General features: G+C 38.1%; 1 long non-coding RNA gene across 1 annotated transcript; it reads right to left on the bottom strand.

The window, feature by feature from the left end:
* Positions 1-15,591: 15,591 nt before the first annotated feature.
* Positions 15,592-18,050, bottom strand: LOC118599174. Its single transcript, XR_004948472.1, has 2 exons — positions 18,002-18,050; positions 15,592-16,275 (listed from the first exon to the last, which is right to left on the bottom strand). It is a non-coding gene; the product is annotated as an uncharacterized LOC118599174 (long non-coding RNA).
* Positions 18,051-18,395: the final 345 nt, after the last annotated feature.

Here is an 18,395-nt window from a genome sequence, read left to right as displayed (position 1 = left end):
GCAACTTTTAAACCACATGTGGCGGGTCATTCTATCCGGCCCTACAGATCATTTTATTTATTGTTATTATTGAACCGATGTTATCTTGCGCTCATTTCTAACTGGTATAATTTTGAAAAGAAAATACTTTTATGAAGAGTAAAATATTGAAAGTTATTTTATGTTTAAGTCGATTTTTTATGGTATTTTGAAATTTGGCTAATATATCAGCTACATGCTAGCTGTTTTGGTTTTTTAGGTTGTTTTGGTGATAAGCTAATATTTACGAAGTAGCTGTTCTGACTAATTTAGGCTTTTTTTTCAGTTTTTTAGGCTATTTTAAAGTTTTGCTATTTTTTTCAAGTTTAAAAAAAATCTTTTGAGCTTTTTTAGGCTAATGTGGCATTTAGCAAATATTTCAGCTGGCAATCGTCCTCAGCGTTTTCAGCTATTAACTTCAGTAATTTCAGCTATTGCCTTACTGATTTCAGCTATTAGCTTCAGTGTTTTCAGCTATTAACTTCAGTAATTTCAGCTATTAGCCTTACTGATTTCAGCTATTAGCTCCACTGATTTCAGCTATCAATGTAAGTGTTTTAAGCTATTAGCTCCACTGATTTCAGAAATTTGCTTCAGTAGTTCCAGCTATTAACTTTAGTGTTTTCAGCTATTAGTTTCAGCTTTTTCAGCTATCATTTTCAGCATCTTCAGCTATCAATTTCAGCTTTTTTAGCTATCAAATTCAGCTTTTTCAGCTATCAATTTCAGCATCTTCAGCTCTCAGCACTAGCATTCAGCTTACAGCATTCACACTAGTATTATCACAAGTAATATATATCCATCCATCCATCCATCCATCTTCTTGTCCCCTTTTGCCCTTTCGGGGTCGCGGGGTGCCGGAGCCTAACCCGGCTACTGATGGGCGAAGACGGGGTACACCCTGGACAGATCGCCAGTCTGTTAGTAATATATATCTAGTTCATAATTATATTAAAACGTTACAGTTTTAAAGTTTTAAAATGTAGTTTTAGAGTGTTCAATAAATGTTTATCCTGTTCGACCCGCGACCTAAGGCGTGTTTTGGATTTTGGCCCCTTGTGTGATTGAGTTTGAAACCTCTGTTTTAAACCACTGACACCATAATTCCAGCAGAAATGGTTGAAAATGATAATGGTTGAAAAGTTACAGTATGTTAAAGATTTTGAGTTTCAGTGTCACAGGGGACATCTCAGGTGTTAAAGGGTTAAGACTCATAAAATGTTGCTTTTTAAAAATCAGATTCATTTATTTGAGATGAATAATAATTATATTTTTGATTGGAAATATCATATTTCAAAAACGTCCAATTTTATTCTTTGTGAAGCACTGGGATCTCATCTATGTTTGATGCAAAGAATTTAAATTAGCGAAGCAACAAAGATGTTTTCTCCAAAATCAGATTTTGTCTTAACAGACTAATTTCTCTGGAGACAATTGTCTTTGGGGAGGAATTTGAGATCAGATCCCAGTCTATTGTTTTTATTTTGTTTGTTCTTTTTTTCCTCTTACCTTACAAAACATTTTGGGTTTGGAACAAGTTCAATACTTCCCAGGGTCTCCTGTTCCAACCTTTATGCGCCTTAGTGTGTGTGAAAGTCCCTGTGTTCTTTCATTAAGTCATTATACATTTTTTCTTTTCATCTCTTCTCTTTAATCTTCTTCAGCAAGGTCAGGAGAAAGCAATCGACATTGGGATGCTTTATTTCTAGCTTAGAATTCTGAACAAAAACACTCAAATATAAGATCTAAAAAACTGTGAAAGGTCTGTTTTCTCATCACTATATTACAGAACACAAATCAACAAATAGGTACAACAAAATGACTTGTTACTCAGTGAAAACTTGTTAGTTTTGACATTTAATTCCCATTTTTGGTTAAATAATTTAAGCAATTTGAGTTAGAAAGCAATTTATTTGATCTATTTATGTGATGTTACAGAGACAGCACAGCACTGGCATCCCATCTGGTAAATTAAAGTGAAACAAAAATCAAATGTCTACAAGGTAAGCGATTACTTTACATTGTCATTTAAGGTCAAATGCAAGATGCACTTAAAAAAAGGGACAAATATTGGTAGAACAAGTAAAAATCACAACAACGTGAACAGTTTTACAAATAAATCTCTATCGAATGTCACACCGTCGGTGTTTTTTACAAGTAAAAGGTCAAATTGCAAGTCACAAAATGCTATTCAAATGTCACTTTATTGTGAAAGATTTGACATATTTAAAATATCAAAGCTCACACCTCATGTGCGTCAGAATTCTTCATTAAAAGCTTTTGTAGCCTTTGATGAGCTAACAGCCCCAGCCCCTGCTGAGAAAAACGAATTATGTGGGCATAGCTACATATGGGTTACCATGTAGAATCACTGTCATTAAAAGCTGCTTCTGTTAATGTTGACTTTAGGGTAAACTTCTGACAGGTAACAATGCATAGGATTGCACTCAGGTGCTTTAGGAGCTAGAAAAGCTCAGGACTTTCACCAAAAACTTCACAACCTGTAGGTAAATGTGGACATCTGTGTCCACGGATGAATAAATAGCTACAGAAAATGACATACCAACAAAACTGTAGGAAGAACCGAACCATCAGATTCCTTGTTAAAAATGTGGACATGGTTTGGAGAGGAATTCCCGGCTGGCTGCACTTTTCCTGTGTTTTCAGCTTAAGCTGTCAAGTTACCATTTTGAGAGAATACACATTTGTTGAAGATGCTATCAAACCAGGAACTTTTATTGCTCGATTCAGCTTTCTGCATCTCTCTCAAAAATGTGCTTAAATATCTTCATTTCGTTTTTCTCACAAATGCAATTTTAAGCTCAATTTCCTCCATATATTCTTCTATCATAAAAAAAGGTCATAAACCTGTTAAAAACACAAAACCCACAATTTATTTTGGAGTGGATCTATAAGAGAATATCTTTACACAAACAGGTTTTAATGATTTTACGATTATATAAAAAAAAAAAAACATTCAGAATAAAATGTGGGATTTAGCAGAGGATTTGAACAGTCGGCCATGCAGTGCTGTATTTGCTGCAGCCTGAGGAACGTCAGGGAAACGTGTGTGCAGTTTCAGGGCCGGCCCTCGGCTTCTGCAAACTAGGCAGTTGCCTAGGGCGCCATCTGCATGGGCGCTTAATTGCTTCGATTTAAATGAAATTATGTTTTTGTTGCGCCCGGCTCCGGCTGGAGGAGGGACTTCTGGCTAATAATTTTCGGGTGATATATTTTTTCGCTGTAGCCAGATTCTCTTTAAACGTTTGGGCACCCCTGGTGGAGAGTGTTCAAAGATGGGCGGGGCTTTTAAGTACTTTGATGGCGAGCCAACCCACTGGAGTCTAAACACTTCCATCTGATGAGTCTTCCGGAACCCTGTTTGCTACAGGAAAGAAACGGAAATTTTTGAAAACTCGTGGTAGGACACATAATACTTCTTTTCCACAGGTGCTGAATCACCATTAACCTCCTTTAAAAAAAAATAAATACATAAAACGTTACCTAAAGATGGAACAGACTCTCCTCTAATATTTTGTTTGAACTTTCTTTTCGTATTTAATTGAAATATGGTTTTGATTTAAGGAGTGGCATACTTTGTTTTTTGTGAGCCAAACTGATACAATTGTGTTAAAGGTTTAAATTAAGACATTTAAATACTTCAATTTTGAAAGTAATATAAAAGAAAGGTTAATTGAACTAAAAAAGTTTTAGGGGAAAGGAATAAAAAGAAAAAAATCAAAACCTTACAAGGTAAAATTTGACCAGCCCCAGGGTTAACCAAATTAATTTTTACAGATAAAAACAGAGAACAACTTTTATTTTGGGTTTTTGTTTTCATTTTCCATGTTTAAATGAAATGTAGATGAAAATGTAGATACTAATCTAGTGACTATCGATACAGGCGAGTCTTTTGCAAAGACTTCTGGGAAATTTCTTTTGCACTTTATTGTGAAATTAGTAGATTCGTACAGTACTAGAAAATGGGAAATAGGCTGTGATTGGGGGGAATTTGGACACAACCCTGGTATTCATCCAGCTTCCACACCGTTACCATGACGACATTTACATATTAATCTTTATAAAGAATAAGTATTTAAATAAACCATACGATCAATAATTCTCTAAGCTTTAATTTAAGCCATGTTTTTTCAAAATCCGTTAAGACATGAAGGGGATTGCCCGATTTTTGTGGTTGTTTGCTTGTCCTCCAATGAAACATCACCGTTCTGCCGCCATGAGCTCAGCTGCCGTCTTGGAGGCTGCAGTCAGAGAACCGCCGCGCTGCAACAGGACAAAACGCTCGTACTGGAATCGTATCTTACCCACTGATCGGGTCCCTGAAAACGTCACATGCCCAAAGCTGAGTTCCTGATTGGATGATGAGACGCAGTGACTTGTCAAACTTCTGTGATCTGTACTGAACTTTGGAGCCCAACCCTACTTCACATTCACTTCTGATGCTTTTGGTGGCTTTTTCAGTTAGCCAAGATGGAGCGACACCAGTGGCGAACGGATAAAGTCAAAGACCAGCTCCTCGTCTCTTATTGGGATCTCAGTTTACTGTTTTCATAGGAAGAACGTTTTCTTTAGCTTGCTCTTGCTTTTCAATCAAAAATGGCCAGTGAGGCCTTATTGTTAAAGGTTTCTAAGACAAATGTTACTTACTTTTTATCCTTACTAATGTGTGTTACCTTAATGAACACAGAATCAAAATAAATTAAACCATATTCTATATTTTCTCCTTTTATTTCAGCAAAAATCACCTTTCGCCTAGGGTGTCATGCAGTCCAGGGCCGGGCCTGCTGATATTCAAGGATAAAAATAAAAAATAAAAATCAACACAGGAACCTCCATATTCTATTCACATTTCACAACATACATAAAAAAATAATATTTGTGACAAAAATGTTATTTGAGCAACATTCTACTCAGTGTGATCACACCACACACATAATATCACGTCTCAGAGATGCCAGAGAAAACACATTGTGCTTTTGACATTGTCTAGTCTAGTTTGCTTTTATGAAAACACAAAATGTTTTTTTCAATTTCAAAATAAAACATTGCATGCTAACAAATTTACCTCATTCATCTTACCGTGGTGTAAGAACTATTTTTAATAAATAGAAAACATATTTTTCACTATGAATAACAAATGAAGACATTCCGTCTAAAGTAAAAGTTAGAGACAAAAATGATATTTCAAAACAATGCAGCTTTCTTTGTTGATTTTGTTTTTCCAAAAGCAGGCAGTTCATTTGCAAAAGAACATTTTTGGAGTTTTTCACTAAGTAAGCATTAGCCACACGTTTCTCTCTGAACACAGTCACTGGTCAAAGAGGATCAGCAATCAAGTGAGAGTTGAACCACAGCCAATGTCTGGTTTCTGAAAAAAGGTCGTAGTAATTACATCTGCTGTCAGCATTGGGGGAGCTCAGCTTGCACTGCATCTGCTTCCTGTCATTTTCCAAACAGTGATGAGAGATTTGGGGAACAAACGTCTAACTGTCATAGACGGAGGAAACATCCAGGTATCACCATCTGTGCTCACTTTCACGAGTGTCCTTATCACTACCTTACAAGGAATTTTCTTAGAAAATCACAATTAAAATTCAAATTAGTTCCACAAATATCATAGGGTTTTCTGTTGTAAATGTCATTCAGATTTAAATATTTTGACATTGTGTCGGCATATTTCAGTTTTTGGAGAAACAATTACATACAAATATGTTGTCATTTATTTTGTTTTTTGTCAAAATTGTAATACAATAACATCAATAGCTTAACAATAGGCAGGAAAAGAGTCAATGAGTGAAGCAAGGGATGGCGAGTAACGAGTTTTTATACAAAATCAATAATAGCTATTTTTTTATGTAGATTACACAAAGGTTTTTGAACACTTTTATGGTAGATTTTGCCACTAACACATTGATGAATGCATTATTACATCAATCCTCATGGAGCAGCAGACCAGTTGAAACCAGTTAGGTGGGTGCTTCAAGGACCTAATCAGTGCTTCTCCACTGACGGTCATAAATCACGTTGTTGAGCAGGATCATGGACACTGAGCGATGCAGGTTCAGTGAAGATCACCATATAAGGTGTTAAGGATTTTGGGGGTTCCTCTCTCCTGACAAACATTAGCCTGGAGCCAAATAAAGCCCACCTTCAACATAGATAAGTGAATCTTTTTTTTATAAGTTTTTGCATACTCTGACACCCTGACTACCCAGAGCGACTCTTGTCAAAATTTGTATAAAAATGACTAAATTACAATTGAGTTTGTTGGCCACTTTCTTCCGCAGATGTTAGTAGGGCCCTTCCTCACATGACTATCTGTGCTGCTGTCAGGACGCCTCACCATTTGCATGAGAAGGCCCTAAAATAATGACTAAGCTGGTCAATAACTATTTATCATGATTAGAGATGTTGACAGGATAAAATGTCCTGTGTAATGTCTTCATTGCCTTTTGACAGTGTGTCATCTTTTTAATTTCCCCCATGAGGGTTAACTCCCTCTTTGGGACACATTTATTTTGGCAGTCATGTAATGAAAGTTTGTCTGGTAATTACCTAACCGCAAATCAGATGCTGCATTAGGTGTTGCAGATATGCAAGGCTTTCCATAATCAAAGGTACTTAAAAACAAATCGACTGAAACATTTCTGTTCCATGCAAACATGTAATTTATAATGTTACTGTTTTATTGACATATTATCTTATCCTCTTCCAGTAACCTTAACACTGCTCATCAGATAGTTGTTTAGATTAAGGAACGTTTTAAGTCAGTCTAACACTCACCTCTCAAAGTAGAAAGCTGTCACAAATTTGATAACTAGCTGTGAACATCCACATATCCCATTTCTCAGATGCACCTTCATATTCTGGGATAGTCTCTATCCAACTCAACCAGGACGAGATCAGTAGACCAGGACGGGCTGGGATATGTAGCTTATTATGAAAGCCTTCATCATACTTTTGAGTAACAATCCTTCGATTCAGGAATATTTTTACTTTATTAAACTTCCAGTCAGATGGGAATCAAAAGCTACATTCTAAAGCAGAGATGTCAAACTCAATCACACAAGGGTAAAAAATCCAAAACACACCTTAGGTCGAACAGGATAAACATTTTTAAAACTTTAAAACCGCACCTTTTTAACATAACTATGAACTAGATATATAGCATTACCTGCAATAAAGCTAGAGTGAATGTTTTAAACTGAATTTGACCATTGAAGTTGCTAGTGCTGATAGCTGAAGATGCTGAAATTGATAGCTAAAAATGCTGAAGCTGATAGCAGGTAAAATATTAGCTAAAATCCAAATTAGCCTAAAAAAAGGTAAAAAAAAAAAATGAAGAAAAAAAAGAAGAAGCTTAGGTCAACCAAAACAGCTAGCATGTAGCTGAAAAAATAGCTAAACTTCAAAGTAGCCTAAAAAACGTTAAACAGCCTAAATTAGCCAAAAGAGCTGTTGTGTAAATATTACACAAAAACCTAAAAATCTTTTTTAAAAAAGCCTAAATTAGCCATAACAGCTAGCATGTAGCTGAAATATTAGCTAAACTCCAGAATAGCCTAAAAAAAATCTTAGAAAATGCAGAAATAGTAGAAAAAAAAGTCATTTTATTACATAATTATGAATGATAAAAAGGCAGGAATATTGTTCCAGAATAAATCAACTTAAACCCTAAATAACTTTCAATATTTTACTCTCCATAAAAATACATTTTGTCAAAATTATACAAGTTAGAAATAAGTGCAAGATAACATCGGGCCATTCATAACAATAAAATAAAATGAGATAGATAGATGATAGATAGATGAGAGCTAGAGAGCTAGAGAGCTAGAGAGCTAGAGAGCTAGAGAGCTAGAGAGCTAGAGAGCTAGAGAGCTAGAGAGCTAGAGAGCTAGATAGATAGATAGATAGATAGATAGATAGATAGATAGATAGATAGATAGATAGATAGATAGATAGATAGATAGATAGATAGACCTTTATTGTCATTATCAGAAGGACAATGAAATTGCAGCAACCGTTTCAGTGCAAGTGGCATAAAAAATACAGAACATAATATAAAATACGATATAAAGTATAAAAACATATGTAGAAAAATATATACAATGAACTGTGCCATATAACAGTATGAGCATATATGTACATTATGGATGTGCAAAAAAGCGAGCATTTAAATAACCAGATTTACAGATTTACATATGCATATGTACATAAGCAGTATATAAATATATGGACATAAACTGTACAGTGTGATGAGCAGTTATCTGTGTGAGTTGGAGTTTAACATAGATACTGCTTTTGGAAGGAAGCTGTTTTTCAGTCTGTTTGTTTTTGTTTTGATGCCCCTGTAACGCCTTCCAGAGGGCATCAGGGCAAACAAGTCCGAACCAGGGTGTGAACTGTCCTTGATGATGTTTTGAGCTCTGCTGAAGCAGCGTGCAGAGTAGATGTCAGACAGGGTGGGGAGGGGGCATCCAATGATCTTCTGAGCTGTGTCTACCACTCTCTGGAGCCTCTCCTTGTCTGCGACGGTGCAGCTGCCGAACCAAACTGTGATGCAGTATGTGAGCAGGCTCTGGATGGATGACTGGTAGAAGGTCAGCAGCAGGTTGGTGCAGAGGCGGTTCTTCCTGAGGACCCTCAGGAAGTGCAGACGCTGCTGAGCCTTTTTGATGACAGCTGTGATGTTGGCTGTCCAAGAGAGGTCGTCTGAGATGAGGACGCCGAGGAACCTGATGGTGTGGACCCTCTCCACAAGCTCACCATTGATGTGGAGGGGGGCGGGGTCAGGGCTGTGCTTCCTGAAGTCGATGATGACTTCCCTGGTCTTCTTGGTGTTCAGAGTGAGGTTGTTCTCTGAAGACCAGGTTGCCAGCTTCAGGACCTCCTCCCTGTAGGCAGACTCCTCCCCTCTGGAGATGAGTCCAACCACTGTGGTGTCATCAGCGAATTTTATGATCCGGTTATTGTGGTGGGCTGGACTGCAGTCGTAGGTGTAGAGGCAGTACAGCAGAGGGCTCAGCACACAGCCCTGAGGAGAGCCGATGCTGAGTGTGCAGGTGGAGGAGAGGTGGGGGCCGAGTCTCACAGCCTGTGAGCGGTCTGAGAGGAAGTTGTTGATCCAGTTGCATGTGGGGGGAGGGATGCCAAGAGTGACCAGTTTCTCACAGAGTCTGTCCGGGATTATTGTGTTGAAGGCTGAACTGTAATCCACAAAGAGCATCCGAGCGTAGCTCTGCTGCTGCTCCAGGTGGCTCAGTGTGGAGTGAAGAGCTACAGCGATGGCGTCCTCAGTGGATCTGTTTGCTCGGTATGCAAACTGATGAGGGTCCAGGTCCGTGGGGAGATGATCTTTGATGTGTTGAAGGACGAGCCGTTCAAAACACTTCATTATCACCGGGGTGAGGGCTACTGGACGGTAGTCATTGAGGCTGGTGGTCGGAGACTTCTTTGGAACTGGGATTATTGTTGCAGATTTCAGACAGGATGGGATCTCTGCCTGGGCCAGGGAGAGGTTGAAGATCTTTGTGAAGGTGGGGGCGAGCTGGTGGGCACACGCCTGAAGCACTTTGCCTGGTACTCCGTCGGGACCAGCAGCCTTCTTTGGGTTCACTGTTTGGAGCACCCGTCTGACGTTGTGCTCCTGCACAGTGAGTGGAGGTGTGCTGGGGGGTGGTGGGGTTGGGGGTGGTGCTGGAGCAGAGGGGTGTTGTTGTGGGAGTCCATAGCGAGCAAAGAAGCGGTTCAGCTCCTCTGCTTGGGCAGCATCTGGTGTTGCTGTGGACACCTCACATCCTCTGAAGTTGGTGATGTCATGGATGCCTCGCCAGACCTCCCGAGAGTTGTTACTTGAGAGGTTGGACTCTATACGCATCCTGTGGTCTGCTTTGGCTTTTTTAATTCCTCTTCTCAGGTCACGTCGAGCAGCACTGTATAGTGCTCTGTCTCCTGACCTGAAGGCGGTGTCGCGTGCTCTGAGGAGTGTGCGGACTTGGCTGATCATCCAGGGTTTCTGGTTGGGGAAAACCCGAATAGTTTTGTCCACCGTCACATTCCCAATGCAGAACTGTATGTAGTCCAGCACTGTTCCTGTGAGTGACTCCAGCTCTTGTTGGTGGAATAAATTCCAGTCCGTTTCCAGGAAGCAGTCCTGCAGCATGGGCAGAGCATCATTGGGCCACGTTGTGATGGTCTTTGTGGTGGGCCTTGACTGGCGTCTGCGGGGGGTGTAGGCCGGGAAGAGCAGGAGGGAAAGATGGTCTGATTGTCCGAGGTGGGGGAGGGGTGTGGCTTTGTAAGCATGCTTGATGTTGCTGTAAACGTAATCCAAAGTGTTCTCCCCCCTTGTAGAACACTTCACATGCTGGTAAAACTTAGGGAGAACTGTCTTTGAGTTGGCCTTATTAAAGTCTCCCGCGATAATATGACCGCCGTCGGGGTGAGCCCGCTGTTGTTTGTTAACGGCGTTCAGCAGGAGAGAGAGCGCGGTGTTTACGTTAGCGTCCGGCGGGATGTACACGGCCGTGATGATCACAACAGTCAGCTCTCTCGGTAGAAAAAAGGGCCGACATCTAACGGACATGTACTCCACATCAGGGGAACAGTGTTGGTCGATAATCGTCCCGTTGGTACACCAGTTATGATGCACGTAAACACAGAGCCCCCCTCCTCTGCTCTTACCGGAGTCCTGCGTTCTGTCTCCGCGAAGCAGAGTGCAGCCCTCGAGTTGCATGCTAGCATCGGGAATGTCCGGGTGAAGCCAGGTTTCTGTGATGATCAGCGCGCAGCAGTTGTTTACGTGCCAATTTCCTACCAGCTGTAGTCTCAGATGGTCCATTTTGTGTACCAGGGATCTGGCATTTGAGAGGAACAGGCTCGGTAGCGGTGGCTTGTGTGGTTGTTTCTTTAGTTTTAGCACGACGCCAGACGACGCAGAATTACCCGAAGGGCCAGATCCGGCCCCCGGGCCTTGACTTTGACACATGTTCTAAAGAATACAGTATTGGTACATTAGATAATACATGAAACTACAGTGTATGCTTGTAGAAGTACTACCTAGAACATAATGTTTTAAATTTAAAGCAATAAAGGTTGATAAAATAAATTGTCTCGTCCCCATTTCTTTGAAGTATCCTGCTCTTAGTCTAGATCATCGGTCATCAACCTTTTTGAAACTGAGGCTACATCATGGGTACTGAGTCATATGAAGGGCTACCATTTTTAAATAACACATTTTGCGTAATCATAGTTAGTTATAGATTATTAATAATGAATAATGATTCTTCTCTATGGAAAGACACTGATTTCTCACCATAATTATTAACAATAACAACAAGCTAGGAAACAGATATCAATATTCAGAACTTTATTAATCTGAGTAGTTGTTACATTTTCAGATGATCAGTTAACATCACTACATTTAATGGAAAAATGTCCCATTTCCGCAATGTTGTTCCACGTTTATCAATAATTTAATGTTAAAGAAAAATCAACTTACACATTTTTAAACAAATCTTGTCACATTTTGAACTAATGACCAAATCTGCAGCATTTTTAACAAAATTAATAAACTTGAACTGGAGTAGGTCAGAGGTCATCTAAACTTATCTAAAGTTCATGCATCATGAACATGTTTTTAAGATGTTTTCATTTTAAAATCTATGTAAATGCAAGTGTAATTTATACATTTTATTTTAGATGCAGCTCAAAAGTGAGTTGTGCTATTTTTGGAAGAGACCTGAGGGCACCTTGTGTGGTCCATGAGGGCTACCTGGTGCCCACGGGCACTGCGTTGGTGGTCTAGATGTTAGTGTATGCTGAGGAGTCACCATAAACATAACCTCACCATCAGTAATCAGATGAGTCTCCCTTCAAAGATGTTTCAGTACCTGTAGATACAGTTGGATAAGATTATTCTCTTGAGTGATCTCAGGATGTTCTGGACCAGTCACCAACAGCAGGGTATTTGTTCAGCACACTCTCATGGATCTAATGGCTCTAGTTTTTCTAGATTTTACATCAGATGTACACTTACAAAAGTATTAAATATGAGTTTTACAGCACAAGTTTAAGCACATTGTGCTATTTTTGCTCTGTTTGTCCTCATTGTTTATAATTTGTTTGACCCTCAGTTAACTGTGGATGTCTTCTTTCTCACCTGAGGGTACTAACTGGTAAAATGACGGTTGAGAGTGGAGCTGATATTTATGCCGACAGCTATAGACAAGAGCCAGTCACCAATGTCAGACGAAGAGGAAGTTTGCTACTTCCTGACATATTCATTTCTGGAGGTAAACATTATTTAAATCAATATAGGCCAATTTTCTTTGGGTTTATTTTATCTATTTCTTTTTCAAATGAATTAGTTGTTTTTTTGATTAGTTGAGGAGCAATCCGGAGGTTCTCTTCGGGAGTGATGAGGATGTATAGGATCAGGAATGAATCCATCACTGTCATGGTAGATGTTTTTGAGATAAATAAGTAAACTGAGATGGTTTGGACATGTCGAGAGGAAGAACAGTGATGATGTTGGTAAAAGGATGCTGAGGTTGGAGATACCAGGATACTCAGATGAATCCCAAAGAGGTTGAAGTGAAAGAGAACATGAGCAAAGTTATTGAAGACCCCTAAAGCATGTGTCAAAGCCAAGGCCCGGGGGCCGGATCCGGCCCTCCGGGTAATTATATCCGGCCCTCCAGATCATTTTATTTTATTTTTTTACTAACCTGATGTTACTCTGCACTTATTTCTAACATGTATCATTTTGACCAAATATGTTCTCATGGAGGGTAAATTATTGAAAGTTATTTAAGGTTTAAGTTGATTTATTCTGGAATAATATTCCTGTCTGTTTATTATTCATAATTATGTTAAAAAGCTAAGGTTTTAAAATGTTCAAAATTTGCATTCTGCTAGTTTTTTTTAGACCATTTTGATATTTGCTCAGATTTTTTTAGGCTGTTTTGAAGTTAGGCTAATATTTACAAGCTGTTTTGGCTGATTCAGCTTTTTTCCCTGTTTATAGGATATTTTGAAGTTGAGCTATTTTTTCAGCTACATGCTAGCTGCTTTGGCGAACCTAAGTTTTTTTTTACGTTTTTTTAGGCTAATTCGTATTCAGCTTTAGCTGGGTATCAGCTTCAGCGTTTTCAACTATCAATTTCAGCATCTTCAGCTATCAGCACTAGGATCTTCAGCGGCCAAATTCTGATTACAGCATTCACACTAGCATTATCACAGGTAATGCTGTATATCTAGTTTATAATTATGTTAAAAAGTTATAGTTTTAAAGTTTTAAAAATGTAGTTTTAGGGACTTCAATAAATGTTTGTCCTGTTTTCCCGCGACATAAGGTGTGTTTTGGATGTTGGCCCCTTATGTGATTTAGTTAGACACCCCTGCCCTAAAGGGAGCAGCTAAAAGACAAAGTAGATGAAATATTTTCTTCAGATGTTTTTGTGCATTTCCCTCCTTTTTATTTCAATAGTCTAATCAGCCAACACCTAAACCCCTTCAGTTATCAGTCAAGCGTGTTCGATAGCTCTCTTTTATGCTCTCATTACTAAAGTTTGTATTGTTACTCTCTTAGTGGCATTTTCAGACCAAACAAAAACTCAATTTTTCAGTAAATTTAACCTGTAGTTTATTTATGCCTGCTTAGTATTGACCGAGCACAACATAATGAATGAGAACAAGATGGCACCACAGCTTCAGAATGCTGTTTGATGAGCGTCTCCTGTATGTTACCTCCTTTTGTAGCTCATCTTAAAATAATAACAGTATTCACATTTGTTTCAGTAAACACTTGAAATAGTCTTTAAGTTTCGGTTATTATTATTTTGTTTTCTCCATCTGTAGCTAAGATACCTGTGGAGGTACTGATAAGACTTCAACAATATGATATGGAAACGAATGAATTCCAGAACACATTTGGGTGATGCTCCACGCCAGGTGTCAACTCGCTAAGGTGCCAAAAGACAGGCGGCAGACGCCAGCTATGTTCAGTGTGAATGTATCATAAAAAGAACAAAGGCCTTTCCGTTGAGACACTGTACTCCTAAATGTACTTTTGGGGTTTTAATATATAGAAAACGGTAACATCACACAATAGACACCTATAAAGTTAATTTTGATAACTAAAAATATTTTAAACAGCCCTTTAACACCAACATGTAAAGTTTTCTTGATTTTGACTAAAAACAGCAAATTCATAATTAAAAGAGCACTGGGAACACTTTGAAAACAGATCAAGTTTTTGTTTATATCATTTCAGTTACACAAGTTTCTTCCAAACTTCTGCACAGACACCCAAAAACTCTAATGAACCTGATTTTTCATATACTCTAGTAAGACTGGGCCTTGCTTTCCCAATAATCCAGCCCATGGTGGCCCTCATAAACAAATTTATGCAGAAGTAAATCTCATTCACCTTCTTGGACAAGACAACTACAACTGTCTTTGGTACATTATGACAAGCAATTCATAAGGCTCAGAGGACCTGTGACGCCACACAATCACTGCATGTGTCAAACATGCATAGCACAAATGTGACTTTTACATGGATTAGCTTTGGTGTGGAAATGTCCATGGCCTTGTAAGTACATGTGCTTCCACTTACATTCCCCTTAAGTGTTTGTGAGAGATCTGATCAGTCCGAGGGCCTGGACATCAGTCTCTCCAGAGACTTCATTTGCCTTTACTGTCAGCAGCACTGCAGCACACACTAAAAGCATAACGACAACCAGTCACCCAGGAGAGCTACAACAGTATAAATTCAGATCTAATGACTTCTCAGGGCGATACTGACATTTTGATTATATGTCACCTGCCAGCTAACTGCTGTTCTCCACCTTCAACATGATGGACGTCCTTGGAACGATGAACAAATTCCATCACTTTGGGTTTTAAATTTTAGGATGAACTGTTATGTCTCCTTTGATTGAAAGTGATGAGCCAGCTCAGCTCCACCGACATACACAGAGAAATAACAACTTTACATCCAGTTAAGAAAATTGTCCTTGGACAACAGTTGCAAGAAAGTGTTTTCATTTTGTTCATAAGCCCTAGATTAATGCTACATCTACACACTTTTCAATAGTATTAGGGCTTCAACATATTGGTTAGGCAATGTTTAGATAAAATTGGGAACCTAGATAGTCCAATTTAAAGGTCCACTCTGATCCTCTTTTGATCTATTGTTAAAGCATTCCCAGTGGTATTTAATTATGATTGTGCCATTTTTAGCCAAAATCAAGAAACTTGTGTTCATCATTTCCAAGCACATGGTTTTCAGGAGTCATATAGGTTCAAATCAGGATCAGCTTAAAGTGAACGAAAAACAGATGGAAAACTCGAAAAATAGACAATGTAACTGAAAAAAACCCTGAAAATTCGAAAACTGAAAAAAACCCGGAAAATTTGAAAACAAGACATTGTAAATTAGAAAAAAAAAACAGAAAATAAGAAAAAAAGTTTTGAAAATGTGAAAACATTTTTTTTTATTTCAGGTTTTTTCACATTTTTCAAAACTTTTGTTTTCCAATTTTCATGTTTTTTTTATTTACAGTGTCTTTTTTTCAAGTTTTCATATTTTTTTCAGTTTTCAAATTTTCAATGTTCTCTCCTGCTAGCTTACAGCCCCTCATGCCCAACCTAACACTTCTCTGCCAGCAGAATTGGAGTGATCCAGTCGTACAGTTTTGATCCAGATTCCAGCTCAGATGAAGAACACAAAGACGTTCGAGGATCTTGTGGATCTTTGTCTGCAAGTGGATGCATGAGAATGGAATGGAGAAGGGAGCTTGTCGCCCGCCTAGTGTATTTTTATGCAACAAATACAAAGACAATTTTTTGTCTGATTCACAAGGATTTAAAGACAGAAATACTTGAAAATGCATTTTAAGCTTATTTCCTTTACAGTGTTTCCCCGTTTATGGCAGAGGTTACATCCTCCAAACAAATCCACAAAGTAGGATTACAGATTTAAGGTTATAAAGCCCCTCACAACACACATTATGCCCCTTTTCAGACACACATGCACATTTTCCCAGTTTAAATATTTAGAAAAAAAAAAAAAAACATGTGTCCAAAATTATAGAATAAAAAAGAAAGATCTGATCACGATTGAAGATTTATGTGAATTTGGCAACCTGAACACGTTCTGTACAAGAGACATGGAACTGAGAGGATTGATTGACGAGACCAACAGCCAATCAGGATGCAGACGACAATGTGCTGTTAAGAAAAAAAAAAAAACAACGAAAACGCAAAAGATTAACTGCAATATAGCAAGTTACCACTGTGTAAACGTACTCCGTTATAAAAAAATAATACAAGCATAACATGTTAAAAAACAAACAAAAAAAATAATAAAGAGTGGATCCCTAAAGCTATAACAAAAACACAGAAGAGACGATACTTTTATTTATTGCACCACTTAACCCCATGTAACCTAAAAGATATAATTTTAATAGATAATACAAGCATCCTGGCTGTCCAGCTGGCAAACACTTATGAAATTACAGGGCGTTAATTATTCTGAATGTCAAAATAAAGTCAGTAAGCTATAAGCAGAGGTGGGTAGAGTATTCAAAAATTTAACTCAAGTAAAAATATTGTTACTTTGCCAAAATAGTACTAAAAAAGTACTTGGATAAAAATCTACTCAAGTAGTGAGTAACTAATGAGTAACATCCCATTTCTTTCATAAAAGAATGAGTAAATTAAAAAAAATAATGCAATAATCACATTTTTAATAAAGCTGTCGCCATTGTTGATAGGAGCGATTTCCCTTCCTGCCGCAAAGAGTTTGTGTCTGGCTTCATATGATTGGTAACAAGGAGTCACATGACCTAAAGGGGAAGTTTCTCCACCACAGGATCGTTTTGGATTATTTCGATTTATTCTAGTCAAAAGTAATGCTAACAAGCAGAAAAGTTGCGTTTTTCTCTCAGAGTTGAACTCAATTAAAAAGTAAGTCATATTATGACAACTCTCACAAGTACAATTTACCTAAAAAGTTACTTAAGTGAATGTAATGGAGTAAATGTAATGAGTTACTACCCACCCTGGGTATAAGTTTCATTTTTTTAGCTAAGTTTAGTGTTTTGATGATCGCCTCGTGAGAAAAACACATATTTATGTTGAGTTAGTATATAGTTTCAATTGTAGCTGTTTCTGATGTGTTGACCACTGTGTCACATTTTTGGTTCAGTCTCGAAATACAGACCTAGTGGATGGATTCAGATGAAATATGGGTGATTCTTTACCAGCCCCTTCGACAGGAATCTCCTTCCATTAGTTCAGTAATTTCAGCCAAAAATGCTCTTTATATTTTCTAAATTGGCTCCAAATTTCATAGGTGATTTTAAATCGAGTAAAGCCTACAGCCATTTCAGACTGTGTACTCAGACCGGCGTGAACACTGGCCTTGAGGTAAATTGAGAGCATTAAGGCAAAGAGTTAAATACAGACCAGACGCATGTTTTTTCAGGGAAGAATAGAAAACCAACAGTTCAAAAGACAGAGAGCATCATTTGCTTGTTTTTTTTCTCAACGCCTCTCAAAGAAACACAGAAGATGAAGTAGTATTCCTGTTCGCCTCACTTTGTAAAGAGAACAAATTGATCTACACGTAGAATGCAATATTTATTTGTTTATTGATGTATTTTAGTGAAAGGAGGTGGGTGTTTGTGATCCTTTTTAACTATTGCCAAGAAAACTGCCCACAGGCTGAGGCTGTCTGCAAAGGTTTGAACCCAAATGCAATTTTGTTTCAAATTGAGGGCTAAATTGCCCCTCTTTTTTCACTGCGTCTCTTATGCCACCTTAGCATTTGGTGTCAGGAAATTACTGAAATGCACTGAGAAAAAAAACAAGGCCTTGTGCCTGCTGAAAATATAGCTATTAGTCTCGGTCTTTGCAGGGATCTTGCAAGGAGCATACTTTGCTTTTGCTTTACCTGTCGGTGTCTTTTGGGTTTCCACTGGATGTTGTACCTAAAAAAAAGAATGTTTTTTTGTTAAAATTATCAAAAAATATGGAAGGTTTCAATACATACTGTATATTGTATGTCACAAAACACACAATGAGATATTAGAAGAGTACAATAAGGAAAAACAAACAAGAGTTCCTAAGATTTTAATTATTTAACCATCATTACTGAAATATTCGTCCCCTCATCTAAATAGCTTCATTAGTCAGCGTGAGGCTCAGTTTAAGCCAGTTCTGTTCATTCTTAATTCTCTCCTACCTACGTCCCCACTACAACTTTCTGCTGCAAATATAACTGGTATCATTAGTCCAATTCTTCAAGTTATTAATCTAAAAAACTTCTAGATAATCAGTTTTTATTG

Source organism: Oryzias melastigma, linkage group LG9 (assembly GCF_002922805.2).
Source record: "Oryzias melastigma strain HK-1 linkage group LG9, ASM292280v2, whole genome shotgun sequence".
NCBI lineage: Eukaryota > Metazoa > Chordata > Actinopteri > Beloniformes > Adrianichthyidae > Oryzias > Oryzias melastigma.
This window is presented reverse-complemented; position numbering and strand designations above follow the sequence as displayed.